Source organism: Ammospiza nelsoni, chromosome 2 (genome assembly GCF_027579445.1).
Source record: "Ammospiza nelsoni isolate bAmmNel1 chromosome 2, bAmmNel1.pri, whole genome shotgun sequence".
Classification (NCBI taxonomy): Eukaryota; Metazoa; Chordata; class Aves; order Passeriformes; family Passerellidae; genus Ammospiza; species Ammospiza nelsoni.
The window spans coordinates 77,454,422-77,467,779 of record NC_080634.1 but is presented as its reverse complement, the minus strand read 5'-3'; the positions used below and the strand labels follow the sequence as shown (position 1 = coordinate 77,467,779).

The 13,358-nt window shown below is 37.3% G+C and overlaps 1 protein-coding gene across 2 annotated transcripts in view; it reads right to left on the bottom strand.

Annotated features, from left to right (window-relative positions):
- The window catches only part of GPC5 (glypican 5), a 597,183-nt gene that overhangs the window by 26,414 nt on the left and 557,411 nt on the right, over positions 1-13,358 (bottom strand). The window lies entirely within an intron of this gene.

Below are 13,358 nucleotides of genomic sequence, written 5' to 3'. Positions count from 1 at the left end.
TTTTTTTTAATCTATGTACAAGAACATGAATGAAATGTCTCTGTGCTCATTGCAACATTTCAGATACTTATAAAATATGTGCTCTGGCAGCCAAGATGGAAAGCAACCATCCTGGGGTGCATCAAACACAGCATGACCAGATGGTCAAAAGAAGTGATCATCCCTGTGTATTCAATATTGATGTGGTCTCACCTGGAGCGCCAGTGCGGGGCCCTACTCTTTAAAAAGAATGTGAAGGTCCTTGAAAGTGTCCAGAGGAAGTCAGCAAAACTGGTGAAAGGGCTGGAAAGAACGCCCTGTGAGAACTAGCTGAGAAGTTTGTGCTTGTACAGTTTGGACAGAAGGAGGCTGATGAGTGACCTCATTGCTGTCTGCAGCTTCCTGAGGAGGGGAAGTGGAGGAAAAAGTGCTGATGACCCATGTAGGTCCCTTCCAACTGAAATGGTTTATTCTAAAAATATTTTTTTTGAGTTTGAGGTATAGGAATCCAAAGGACAGCATGAATTCTTACTAAATCTGTACGGAACTTGGCAGGGGTAACTTTCTGAATATTTAACCTCTCTTTTTCCTCTTCATAACAAGTTTTATGGTTTAAAGTCCAAATTTTGCTTTGAGTTTTGTAACTACCTGAGAACAAAGCTTCATGAGCATGATAAATGCTTTGCCTGAGTTAATTTCACTAAGTTTTGCTCTCCAGAATATTTTTTCACCCCCAGGAAAATCAATCTCTTGTTTTCAAGATATATGCTTCTTTAATAGGAAGAACAAAATATTTTGCTTAATTTGAACTTCGCCCAAAGATGCATGGTTTCCAAAATTTTGTTTAACCTACGCTGAATTTTTTAGTCAAAACTCAATTTTAATTGATTTTTAGTTTGATTTAAAATATGCTTCTATCTTGAACACTTGTGAATGTAATGAAGTTTTTATTGAAAAAAAAATACAACAATAGACCAGAATTAGACAAAGAAAACATGTTGGTTGAGAAGACTAGCAATTTGGGCATCATTTCAGAAAAGCACTTAAATGTGTGTTTAAAAGGAGAGTAGCTTCATTCCAGGCAGACAGTAGACAGTGCATGAGACAATGTAGAAGACTGTCTCAAAAAGTAAAAGATCCCAAGACACTTAGAGTTTGGCAAGACAAGAAAGCCTCAAAAATCAAGCAGCGGGAATCAAGACTGAATAAGCAGTGTTTGGACAACTAAGTTATATGGAAAGTTCTAATTCAGCTTGCAAGATATGCTTCAAAGTTTATAAAAAAAAATGTGTCTGGGATGTACTAGATGTGGTTATCCTTGTGCAGCCCCACTAGCTGGTGAGATCACTAGACAATAAGGCAATCTAAAAAATTATTATCTATTGAATAGAAAACAAAGGTTCAATCTTCCTGCTGAAAAAGAGGTTTTAGATGCAAAACGCAGTAAGAAGAAACAGAAACAAAACCAAAACCTAGCAAACAAACAAAACAACAACAAAAAAGGAAGTATATCCTCTCACGAAGCACATATGCCATTGGATGCTGCAGACTTTCATGAATTATTTAAGTTCAAGAAGCAGTTGGGTAAAACTACTACAGCAAAGTCCAGCCAGAACAATTTAAAAAAAAGCCTCAGTTTATTTGCTTTAACTTCAAAATTTAGTGTTGTTTCAGGCACCCTAGAAACTTGCAGGTGGATGTTAAACCTGAAGACACTTTCCTTTTTTTTTTGACCAGAGCTGGTGAGATAAACTGGGGTGCTTCAAGTGACACCAGGCATTCATGCTTATGCATCGGATGTTTACTTGAGCATGAACTGAATCTCTCTTAAGGTTCTATTGACTGTCTGGACTAGACAGTTCATTAACTATATTTCAGTGCATTACCTATAATTAAAGCTTAGACATGTAGCTCACAGCTAAGCAGTTGCATGGAGACATCCAAATGAAAGTGTATTAATGTTTTGCTAACTACTGGAAGCAACTGCCTCTGAATCAAGAAAGCCCTGAGTTGCAGACTGACAAGAACAGGGGAAATATTCCAGGAAATGATCAATGGCTTTTTAGTCTTGTTGTTTTTGTAAATCCTTTTCTTTAAGCAGCTACTATTAGTCAATGGGGACAGATGACAAGTAAAGTAGATGAGGTTGAGGGACCCTGAACTGTCTCGGAACAGCAATATAAATGCCCTTGTGCTGTTCTCTGGGAACACAGTACCTTGGGCACTGTCAGGAGTTAAGGGAATGTCAGCCTAGCAAAAAAAAAAAAATAGGATTATCAAGAAATCCAATGAAATCCAGGTGAGATCAGTAGAGAAGAAAAGATTTTAATGTCTGCTGTATGAAACAAACTTTTGCCCTGGAGGTTTGCTAATATAAGGATCTTGCTGATTCAGGTAGTACCTTGAATTGTGTAATCTGCTTTATATGAAGGCACTAACACATGCCAAATATCAGGGTACTACTAAGTCTGAGTAGCTGAAACAGATGATTTTCCCCATTCTGTGGCATCAGTTACCCTCATACTGAAAACTTTTGCATCTTTATCTCACTTCCTTTGCCTGATCTAGCAATCTTCCTTACTCTCCCACACTTTCTTTGCATGATCACCCCAACTCTGTAGCAGCAATTTACAGAGACCAAAAGTGCAGTTCTGATCACTGACCCAGCAATCTGTCCTCAGTAATGGCCAGCACACTCCACATAGGGTTTCAATCCACATTTCCAGACAGAACCTAGGAGTCATTGGGATGAGACAATACAATGAAGGCTGTTTGCAACGCAAGGGATGATTAACACCTTTTTATTCTAGGAGTGAAAAGAAGGAGGAGTTTGCTCATCTGACTTTACAATTCCTTGATATTTATCTTCTCATCATACCTGTCGAGTTTAATTTACCAATACAGATGTAACAGAGTGGGGCTTTTGGTTTTTGGTTTGATTTGGTTTTGTTGTTTTTTTTTTTACTCCAGAAATTGTTTACAGCACTATTGCAAAGCTCCAAGCCACCAGAATACCAGAACACTATCCTTTTTTACAATTTTATTATCTTCTTCTCTCTTACCTTTGTGCTTTCCTTATGCTTATTTTTACATTTATATTTTAACTATCATTTCTGTCTGACCCTACCATGAGTTTCAGATGGTTAGTGTTCACATAAAACCTCACCATGTTTTCTGTGAAGCAGGTAGTTATGGAATTGATCCTACAGATTCTGTTTCTGTAATCCTCCCCCTGTACAAACATAGCCAGTTTTTACTAACAGCTGCATCACAGAGGAGTACAAAACCAAAATTTTTCCTGTAAATAATGCATGGATTTTTAGAAAAGTGTGCACCAAGAAAAATTATAGCCTTATCTGCAAAAGTATAAAAACCCCAAAAACTTTGGGGAAGCAACATATTTTTATTCTTCTCTCATAAATTCCCTAATCCACTGATGTCCACTGGAATGAAGATGAAATAAATTCATGCAGTTATGTATTACAATGTCAAAATGTACACTGGGTTCTATGCACTAATATGTATGTTACAGCTAAAAATCAGATAATTAATGTGTTAAACACACTGTCATTGTCTGTGAAAATTTACATTTCTGCAATCACCATTGCCCTATTTGATAGTAGCAAAGAAACCTTTACATGTCCAACAAGATTTAAAATGCATATCAAATGAGTTGAAGTCTTAAAAACCTGACAAATGGAAATAATTTCTGAATTTGCTACTAATGACTCTCTCATAAGTCATACGTTGTTCTCTCAAAAAACATGAATTTGTGACTGCGAGTTATGACAACTGTATTTAAATCCACACTAAGTAACCTAATGTGTGTTTATTTGATTTTTTAATAAATTTTCTTTCAAAAGTTCTCAACAACATGCAATAATTTCTATGGCTTTCTGTACTCTAAAGGAGAAATGTTAACAGGATCAATCCTTTTTTCCTCTGCTTTTGCCAATAGTAATTTAAACTACGGTCAGTTTTTAATTCAGCAACATCTCCAAGTCCATTAGTAAAGTAAACCAAGCAAAGTAAAAATTGAAAGCAGACAAAACTGAAATTCTGAGAAAATGCTAGTGACTTGCAAGTTGAATTTCATTTACACTGCTGTGATAATTATTTTCCATGAGAAATTATGTGGCTGGATTAGTGAAGTACATTTTAAATCCACAGGGAACATGTGTCACTTTAACAGAATCAAACATTTTCAGTGAGGCTTACTATTTCTTTGTGAAAGTCATATTATGGAAAAGTAGATTTCAAAAAAAGTGTACAAAAAGAACAAAATGATACTTCCTCTAGACAATATCAAGTCCCCAAAAAAATAACAGGAAATTTAAAGGTAAGAAACATTGATCTGAATTTTTTTTATATTATTGGCAGAGCTGACATGTAGGCAGTATACAATCTTTCTCTATCTACAAAGTCAACAGATGAATCAGACCTAAAATGAGCTGGAGATGATTTTTAAAGGAAATAGAAAGCTGTAATTTTTAACAAGGTTTAGCAGTTTTTCTTTTTTTTTTTTTTTACTGCAAAATATAAATTGACAAAATAGACAGAGTTACAGATGAAATTACATTAATTAATTTGTCATATATTAGTTTACATAGAGATCTGGGTGTTAATCAAAGAAAAAAGACTTTGGAGATTAAAGTAATCAGTGAAAACTGGTGGTATATTTGCATGTGCCAAATTTACAGAGTGTGATAAACTTGTTGTTTTTTGATGAGAAAAAGAAATATTTAAATATTATAAATATCTTCAGTTTTAAAATAGATTTTCTTAACAGAGGATAAACTTTATTTGTGAATATACTGCAAATTATTTTTCTATGTGCTGTACTGGTGCCCTATTCAGTATGGGAAATAAGGACATTTTAGAAACAACAACAGTCTGAACCTTCAAACAAAACTGTCAAGAAATATATGGACACAATGGATAAAATATTTAGAAGAGATTAAAATTTAATTCCCCTCTGAAAGCTGCAGGAAATTAATACACCTAAAAAAATTACACATAGAAAACATTGTATAATTATCATCTCATCATCACAGGGGATGCATAGAGGGGACTTCTTTCCTACAATTCCCATATATGTATCAATACTACCTGCAGAATGCAGAGGTACAGACATGCCTCTAGAAGGAATTCTGGGCTGTACTGTTTCTGCCTTTGCACAAAGTTCTTTGGTGGGGGGGCAAATAAACTCACTTGTATTCTGTCTCCCATATGAGTGAAAAGAAAGAGCTGTTTGGTGAGAGGTTTTTGCCTCCTTTTTCTTTTTTGTTAATGAACAATTGTTTCCAGAACACAATTTTATTCCATGTGTCACTGCTGGACAATTTATCAAGATGTTAAGGTAAAATCTTTCCTTCTGACAAAAGAACAATGATTCAACACTCCTAATTGTTATCAAAAGAGGTAAAAATACACAAATATTTACTTCAATGCATTATATAGAGTAAAGCAGCTTGATCAGAACTCTGAAGATGTATCCATACAATTGAGTAAAAGGCCTAGTCCCTGACTACTTATACTATTTTGTTGCCACCTTATCGTGAAGCTCTCATGCCTTCTCAGTGATTTCTCATGGACAGCTCCTCACAGCACTGACTCCTTCCTCACAGCACAGTCAACAGACTGCATCTCTCCTCACCCAGTTACCCCACTCTTTTATAGCACTCAGCTTCTTATTGGACACAGCTGTGGCCTATTAAGGGCAGGCTTGTTCCTAATCTTTGATGATTAGTACAGCTGCAACTCAGGTGTGAGATTACCTTCTGTAGTATATTTTCTTACATTCTATCCCTCCTCACTATTTAATTTCTAGCATGGTTTCTGTTAATGGTTTTGGTCTTTGCCAGCTATTATAGTTCCACATGATGCCTGGACATAGCTCCAGTGATAACATATGGCAGGAATATTTCACATGAGTTTGGGCCACTTGCCATCTCCTTTGGGTGTAAGAGCTGTGTGGATGTGAGCCAAGCTGTACAGGCGACTTTATGTGTTGCTCTTAGTTTGTTTCAATCTTTGAACCCTGAAAAAAAGAACAGCTAAAAGTAAAATATCTCTTGAACACATTTGAGTAAAATGATGTTCTGGATCTGGCTGAGATAAAGGTAGCTTACTTCATGGCAGCGCCTATGCTGCGGTGGTTTGGATTCATGACCAAAACAGTGCTGGTCACACTCCAGGGTTTTAGGTATTGCTGATCAGTGTCTGCATGGGCTGATGCTTTCTCTGTTTCTCACTGTCCCAAGCTGTGAGAGGGCTAACAGTGGGCAAGAGGTTGGTAGGGGACACAGTTGGGTCAGGGATGTCCCACACATTGGGGTACTGTGTTCACCAATAAAACTCAATGGGTGTAGCACAGGGACTATTTCTGAAGTACCTAATGCTCAAGAGACCAAATGGATATTGATCTGCTGGTGGGAGGTGGTGAATGATTGCCCTTGCATCACTAGCTGTTTTTTGAGGTCCCCTTGACTCCCCTATTCATTTTAACTCCCTTATTAAACTTGCAAGTTATTCTCAGTTTTATCCGTCTGATTCTTTCCTCTATCCCACCCCAACATGAGTGAGCAGTTGTGTGGGGGCTTTAGCTTCCAGCCAAAGTCAACCCATAACAACTGGTTTTCATACCCTACAGTGATAAAGTTGTACAACCTTGCTAGCAATGTAGATTAAGGCTGCCTTTTTAGAAAGTTTTGGGATTTTTCCTGATGTTTAGTTTAATTCTTCCTGCTGTAACTTATAGCCCATCAGTTCTTGCCCTATCCACAGTGAGCATAAATGCAACTTTATTATTACCTGTTGTAAAGATTTTTTGAAGAAAAATCTGGAGGTTGTTATGAATGAAGTATGACTAGAAATATGTGTTTGAAAAAGAAACTGCGCATCACAGAGTTGTAAGAGTGGCCTGTATTGATCATAGATGTCTCATCAGTGAGGAACCTGCATACAAGCTCCAGGAGGATGCCAACAAGATTACAGCATATCATGTATATCAGTCCTTTTCCTTCTAGCCCACCAGAAAAACTTGGTGTTTTTCAATAAAGAAAAAATATACAATGGGCAGCAAAGTGGCCTAAGAATTAGGGAAGCTGAGTTAAGCAAGGATCTGAGAAAAATGACCATCCAGCTGTTGGCTCCTACAGTGCATGAAAGATCTATCAAAAAAATGGTTTGTTGCCATGAGATAGAGAAAAACAAGGACAGGACAAGGACTTGTATCCTGTTCTCTTTTGCACACCAGCAATCCTGAACAGACCACCTAGAGAATGACTGCATGTTGAATAAATGAAATTTATGAAAGTAAAAGTGTGAGAAATAAATCTATTGACATACCTTGGGGGATGGGGTGGGGAGGAGGGAGGCAGTGGGGTGGAAGGCACCTTTGTTTTCTAGAAGGCCTCTGAATTTGATTACACTAATTTCATTGCAGTTCCTCAGTGGACAGTAACGCGTTGGAAAGTCTGTTATTACAGTAATTTCTAGGCTTTCCTTCTCTGACTCTGGGACCCAAATATTTGAAATTTTTTGCCTTAGGTCCTGTTTTCTAGAGCTTGTTGGTTCCCAGTCTTCCCAAGTCCATCTGGCTCCTGTCCATTCCTAAAATTGAATCTCACTGGGTTCAGAATAGTGAAAATCCAGGTTGATAAAAAAGTATGGACTAAAGGGGCCCACTTTACCTGGAGGCTGGTAAGGCAGAGGCTCTGAGCAGAAGTTCAACTACAGCTTCCTTCCAATCTGAATTATTCTGTTTCTTTGGATCACTGCTCAAAGTAAATAATTGGAAGGGAAGTAAGGAAAGTGAAAGCTATTTTGTAAAAGTTTTTGAGGCTTTGTGGATTGTATGTCCCAACAGAGAAGCTATTTCTTCACAATACCACATTAAATGTTGGCAAGAGTTCATTTTGTAGTTCATAATAATTCTCAGGTCCTTTTCTGCAAAACACATTATTTCCTGGTCTGCATTTGCATCACAAGTTTTCCCTGCCACCATGCAATCCTTTCCTCCAGCTGACTTGTATTTTACTTAAGCATATTAGTAAAAGAGATTTTTTTTTAAATCTTATCTTCCAAAGTATTTTCACACCTAGAGCTTCATAGCATCTGAAAATTTAATAAAGGTATTATTTCTTCCAATATCACAAGTGAAAAATATTGCAGAGCTTAGGGCAGACTTTTGTGATACCACAACAAACATTTTTTCACTCTGACAAAGAGTCATAATTAATTCTTTCCTAAAATAGTTTTCCACTAATTTCATATCTACATTACAGTTGTCTAATCTGGGCAGTATTTCCACTGTTTGTTTATAAAACTATCATGTGATAACTTCTAAAATCCTTCTAAAACAAAGAGGTAGAGCAACACCACTCTCCCTCTATCCACAGAATGCATTAAAATGTAATAGATGTTTAATTGGAGAGTTCCAGTTTCTGTCCATATCTATATTGTTACCAATTACAGAGTGGCAGAGTTCAGTATTTCTGAAAATTCATGCTTTCTCAAGGTATTTAATTGAAGCCTAAATTTCACTATTATTAGCTATGGTAATGATTATTAGAAATTACTGCCTGTTTTTCCAAATTAAAAACAATTTAGCAGTAGAGACTTCTGACACCACTTTAATTCACTTTAACCATCTGAAATTAAACAAAGGCAAATGCAATGTCATACAACTGATAAGCTGTGCTTTTCTTAGAGTGAAAAATTTTTGGTATGCAGAGTGCTGAGACTAAAGACAACCAATGATTTCCACTGACACTGTGTTGTTATCAGCACACAGAGATAAACTCCACTTATATTAAAGACACATGAAGAAAAGTAAAAATAAAGAAGATAGACTTCTCATAAAATCATTTAACTGCAGAATCTTTGACTAAAGGTCTGAAGCAACTTCCTTGTATTACACTTAATCTGAAATTATTTTCTCATAGAGTGCAATGTCATATGTTATTGGTGATGAGGCCCTATGTGTCATTTTCCCCAGCTACATTAATATTTCTGAAGATTCAAAGACATCATATGCCACAGCACTCGATGTCCATTAGCTGCAATGCTTGCTAGTACTGAGAAGCAGCTGGGAGAAAGAGCAGGGAGGAGAGTGCTTCAGGCTTTTGCTTTAACTGTCTTTCACCACTGGGAGTAGTGGCAGAGGAAGGAGAGCTGCTTTGCAATTCATTTTGCTTAAAAACCCCAAAAAAAGCATAATCTTTAAGGAGCATACAAAAGATGCTGTAAAGTTAGGTGGTGACTCTGAGCAGGGCCACAGGTAGTGAGTAGAACTACATCATAACCAGTGTAGCTATGCTTCTGAGAGACTGCTGGGGCATTTTTTTTTCCCTGCTCAAACTTTGGCATAGGAAAGGAACAAGGAAGCTATTTGCTGTTGGATTTAAATAAGGGGCAGAAAGAATTGCGCCTGGTTAGTGTCTGGTGATTATTCCCTTGATTCCCTGGCTTTTTCCATCTCTCTTTGATAGGGATGGAAGGATATATGAATATATCCTGGCACTACATTCCCAGTTGCAGATGCTACAATGAGCTGACCCTGAGCAATGCCAGTGGTGCATTTTCCCATTGACTGCTCAAGTCACCTGCATCTTACCAGAGCTGTGTCCTATTCTATTCTGATAGTGTTTCAAATACTGTACAGGCAGGAAAAAGATATTGGCAGGTGAGGTAAAACTCCTTACCTACTGCCTAAGTATATCCAAATGAGAATTTAATGCTTTCAAAAAGCTTTCTGAGGAAACCTGCCACAAGAGAACAGAATGAAAATGCTGCGGTTTGCAACTGGTGATAACCTATCTTATCTGATAACACAGGATTTCCCATGCTTTTAATGGAGGCTAGGCTTGACTCTACAGTAATGAAAAATGTGACATGCTGCACACTAAATATAAGCAACATTTTAGAAAGATATTGAGAGCTATGCTGGCAAAAATACCAAAATGAAAGGCTTTTTTTTTTTTTTTTTGACACTGTTGAAAAACACATGTGAGAATATTAGTTTAATTTTTATTCTTGTTTTCAATCTGTTTCTATTTAAGAGTTGGCAAATGCAGAAATACAGTTGTTATTTTGGTTAAAGAACAGAGATACTTCTCTGTTTGTTTCCTCACAAGTAAAACTGTTCCCACAAGAAAGGAAAAATGCTCCTTTCACTTAATTTTCAATGAATGGCTTCCTGATGCTTTGCAAGGAATAGTTCAATGCCTGCCCCAGGAAGCCCAGTCTCACAGTGGAAGAAACATGAATCTGAACAAAGTGAGTAATAGGGGCAAAGGTACCTGAAAGAATGTATTTTTCTGCTGCTCATGGGATGCATTTTGCAGCTCAGCATTCACACATCATAGGGGGCTGACTCCCATAGGCATTCATTTAATGATGTGGGGGTGTTTTTTAATCTTCTCACTGGTAGAGACAAATATATACTCAATAAAAAATGGAGAATTACTATAAAAAACCTGTTCTTGATTCAAGTAAAAAAAAAAGAATAAGAAAATAAAAATGAGCTAGAGATATAGATCTACTTTGTACTGTTCAGTTTCTCTATTAACAAGAAAATGGAGAATGCTCTCATTTAATCCTTGTTAGAATTTCACTGATCAGCTGCAACAGCTGCAAGCATTTGACAGTATAACTTGGAAATAATCATTGAGAACCACTTCAATTTTTTCTGAAAAGCTTTTTGAGAAGGTGAGGAGTTTTCCCTAGTGGTTTCTTCTCCTGTCCAAGTCCTTGCTCTATTTCTGATGCTCCAGAAACCGGAAAATCTCTGAAATCTGTGTAAAGATCTGAAACCAGATCCAGCCCCTCAGTGGTCAGGTACTTCTGTGCATTCCTTCCACAGAAGCCTCATTCACCTCTAAGGATCACAGGCAGCCTATTGCCTTCCTGCTCTGTAGTTCAGAGAAAACAAGTTCCATAGCAGAAAAACAATGAAGCTGTGGCATTATGTAGCACCACATGGTGGTTTTGGCAGCAGCTTTTAAAGCCAGGCTTAAATTTTCAAAGCCAGATGGTGCAGTACAGTTGCGTCCGGATCATATTTCAAGACAGAGCATTACACAGTCCACCCAATAATTCAATATCAATACCAAAATAGCTATTTGAGTCACACAAGGCACAGGCAGTGCAACTGAACCAAACGTAATGGGTTTTTTTAAAACTTCAATACTAACTGCATCCAGTCCTGGGCTCCCCAGTAGAAGAAAGCCATGGAGGCATTTGAATGATTTCCTAGGAGGGGCACACAAAGGAGCCAGAGGGCTGGAATACATCTTCTGTGCAGACAGGCTGAGAGAGTTGGGGTTGCTCAGCCTCAGCTAGAGAAGCCTCCACAGAGACCTTAGAGCTGCCTTCCAATAGCTAAAAGAAGCTAACAAGAAAGCTGGAAAGGGACTTTTTGTAAGGGTGTGAAGTGGTAGGACAAGAGGATATAGGTTTAAGCTTGAAGAGGGTAAATTACACATAAGGATGAGATTTTTTAGGATGAGGATGGTAAAAAGTGGCAACAGGTTGCCCAGAGAAGTTGTGGGTGCTCCATCTCTGAAAGCATTCAAGGCCATGGTGGATGAGGCTTTGCATAACCTTATCTACTGAAAGACGTCCCTCTCCATGGCAAGGAAGGATTGGATTAGGTGATCTTCAGACATTTATTTCAATTTGAACTACTTGTTTCTATGATTCTATAAGTAGGATGTTGTAGACATGCTGCAAGAATGCAGTATAAAATAAGCATTATACCTCCAGAAGCTCCCAATCTCTGAAGTTGTACTATTTTCACCCATATAATTTTAAGCTTGCAGGAAATAAACTGTTTTGAAACAACATCTCATAAGGAAGAAGAATAAAGTGAAGAGTTTGCAGATGATCAATGGGGAAAGATTGGAAAAAATAATAGATTCTATAACTGAACTTGTTAGCTTTGTCTACACATATCAACACTAAAGAATGCTACATAGCAAAGTAAACTTAAAGTGCAAGGACACCATTTTAATGGCAATGAGATGTCTTGATATCCAGATAGCATGGTAAAACTTCCTCGCTCAGGAAAAGGTGGGAATAACAGAACAATGGATATGGTGTGTTCCATTTGAAAAGCACATTAATCTCCTTGTAGGCAGGTGTGGCCGAAAGATGCCAGGTGGATTGTCTCAAGTGTTGCCAGCAGTGAGGATGCTGCACAATTGAGGTGGGACTCCTGCTCCCAACTACACAGAAAAACCTCTCCATAACAGTTCAGAGCTGCTGTTAGCTGAATTTACCTGAATCAAGCCTAATTTTCTGAGACTTCATCCATCATTGTTTCATTGCTATTTCCCCTACTCTACTAGAATTTTTCAGCTTTTTTTTATTTACATGTGTCTCAAAATCACAGAAAATTTTTGAGATTACTGGTTAGCACTGCAGGTTAGCCCTCTGCAGGTTAGCACTGTCTAAGGAATTGATACTTCCTCCCACAAAATAAGGAATAAAACCTTCCAAAGATAGATTTTAGACTGACTTATAAGAAGAAATGTTTGCCCCTCTGAAATTATTTGTCACTTCTCTATTGATTTCTTTGGATTTATGTCCCAGAATATCCCTTCCTCACTAGCAAACCCTTTCAAAGAACTGTTTGGTCAGATTGTATAAAATTATTAATTTGATCTAGGATCATTAATGAAGGATATTGTAAAAGTGAGACCATAGATATATTTTGGAAGCTGTGACTTTCCTTCAGAGACAGTGGTTTTGCTCCAGGAAATTGTTCACAGTGTAATGAGCTTTTCCCAAAGCTTCCAGGGAAGACTGCTTACATACTTTTAAATAACAAATGAACTTTTGGAAAACTTGACACTTTGTATTTATCATTTAACAGTCAAATGGCATCTGAAACACCCAAGAAAGGGTTTTAACCTGTCTAGACAAATGTTTTATAAATTATAGATGTTCTGCTCAATCAAGATGAGCTATCTCTTTTTTAAAACCTTTCATCCTTTACTCTTGTGTCTAATCTGATGAAAACTGTTTATTTTAAACTAAACCTTGAAGTGATTACTCAACATTCAGATCAATTACTTTTAGTTTTAAAATCAGTAAAAAGCTTTTTTTAGCATCACAAGAAAAAAATTAGTTTCTCTTTCTCCAACACAAAGCCAAATAAGCTTTTTTCTGCTCTTCTTGGGAACAAAGTCTGTGGCAGCAGACCAGGTGTAGAGTTCAAATAAGTGGCCAATGGTGAAGGGTGGCTGAAAGGAATCACAGAGATTTTGAGAAGTGTTTGGCCAAGCTGGGAAGCTGCTGTGAAGAGTAAGGATGTTCCTGGCAGTGACTGTAGGCACTGAGTCTTTGAGAACACCGAGCCATCCTTGGGACCT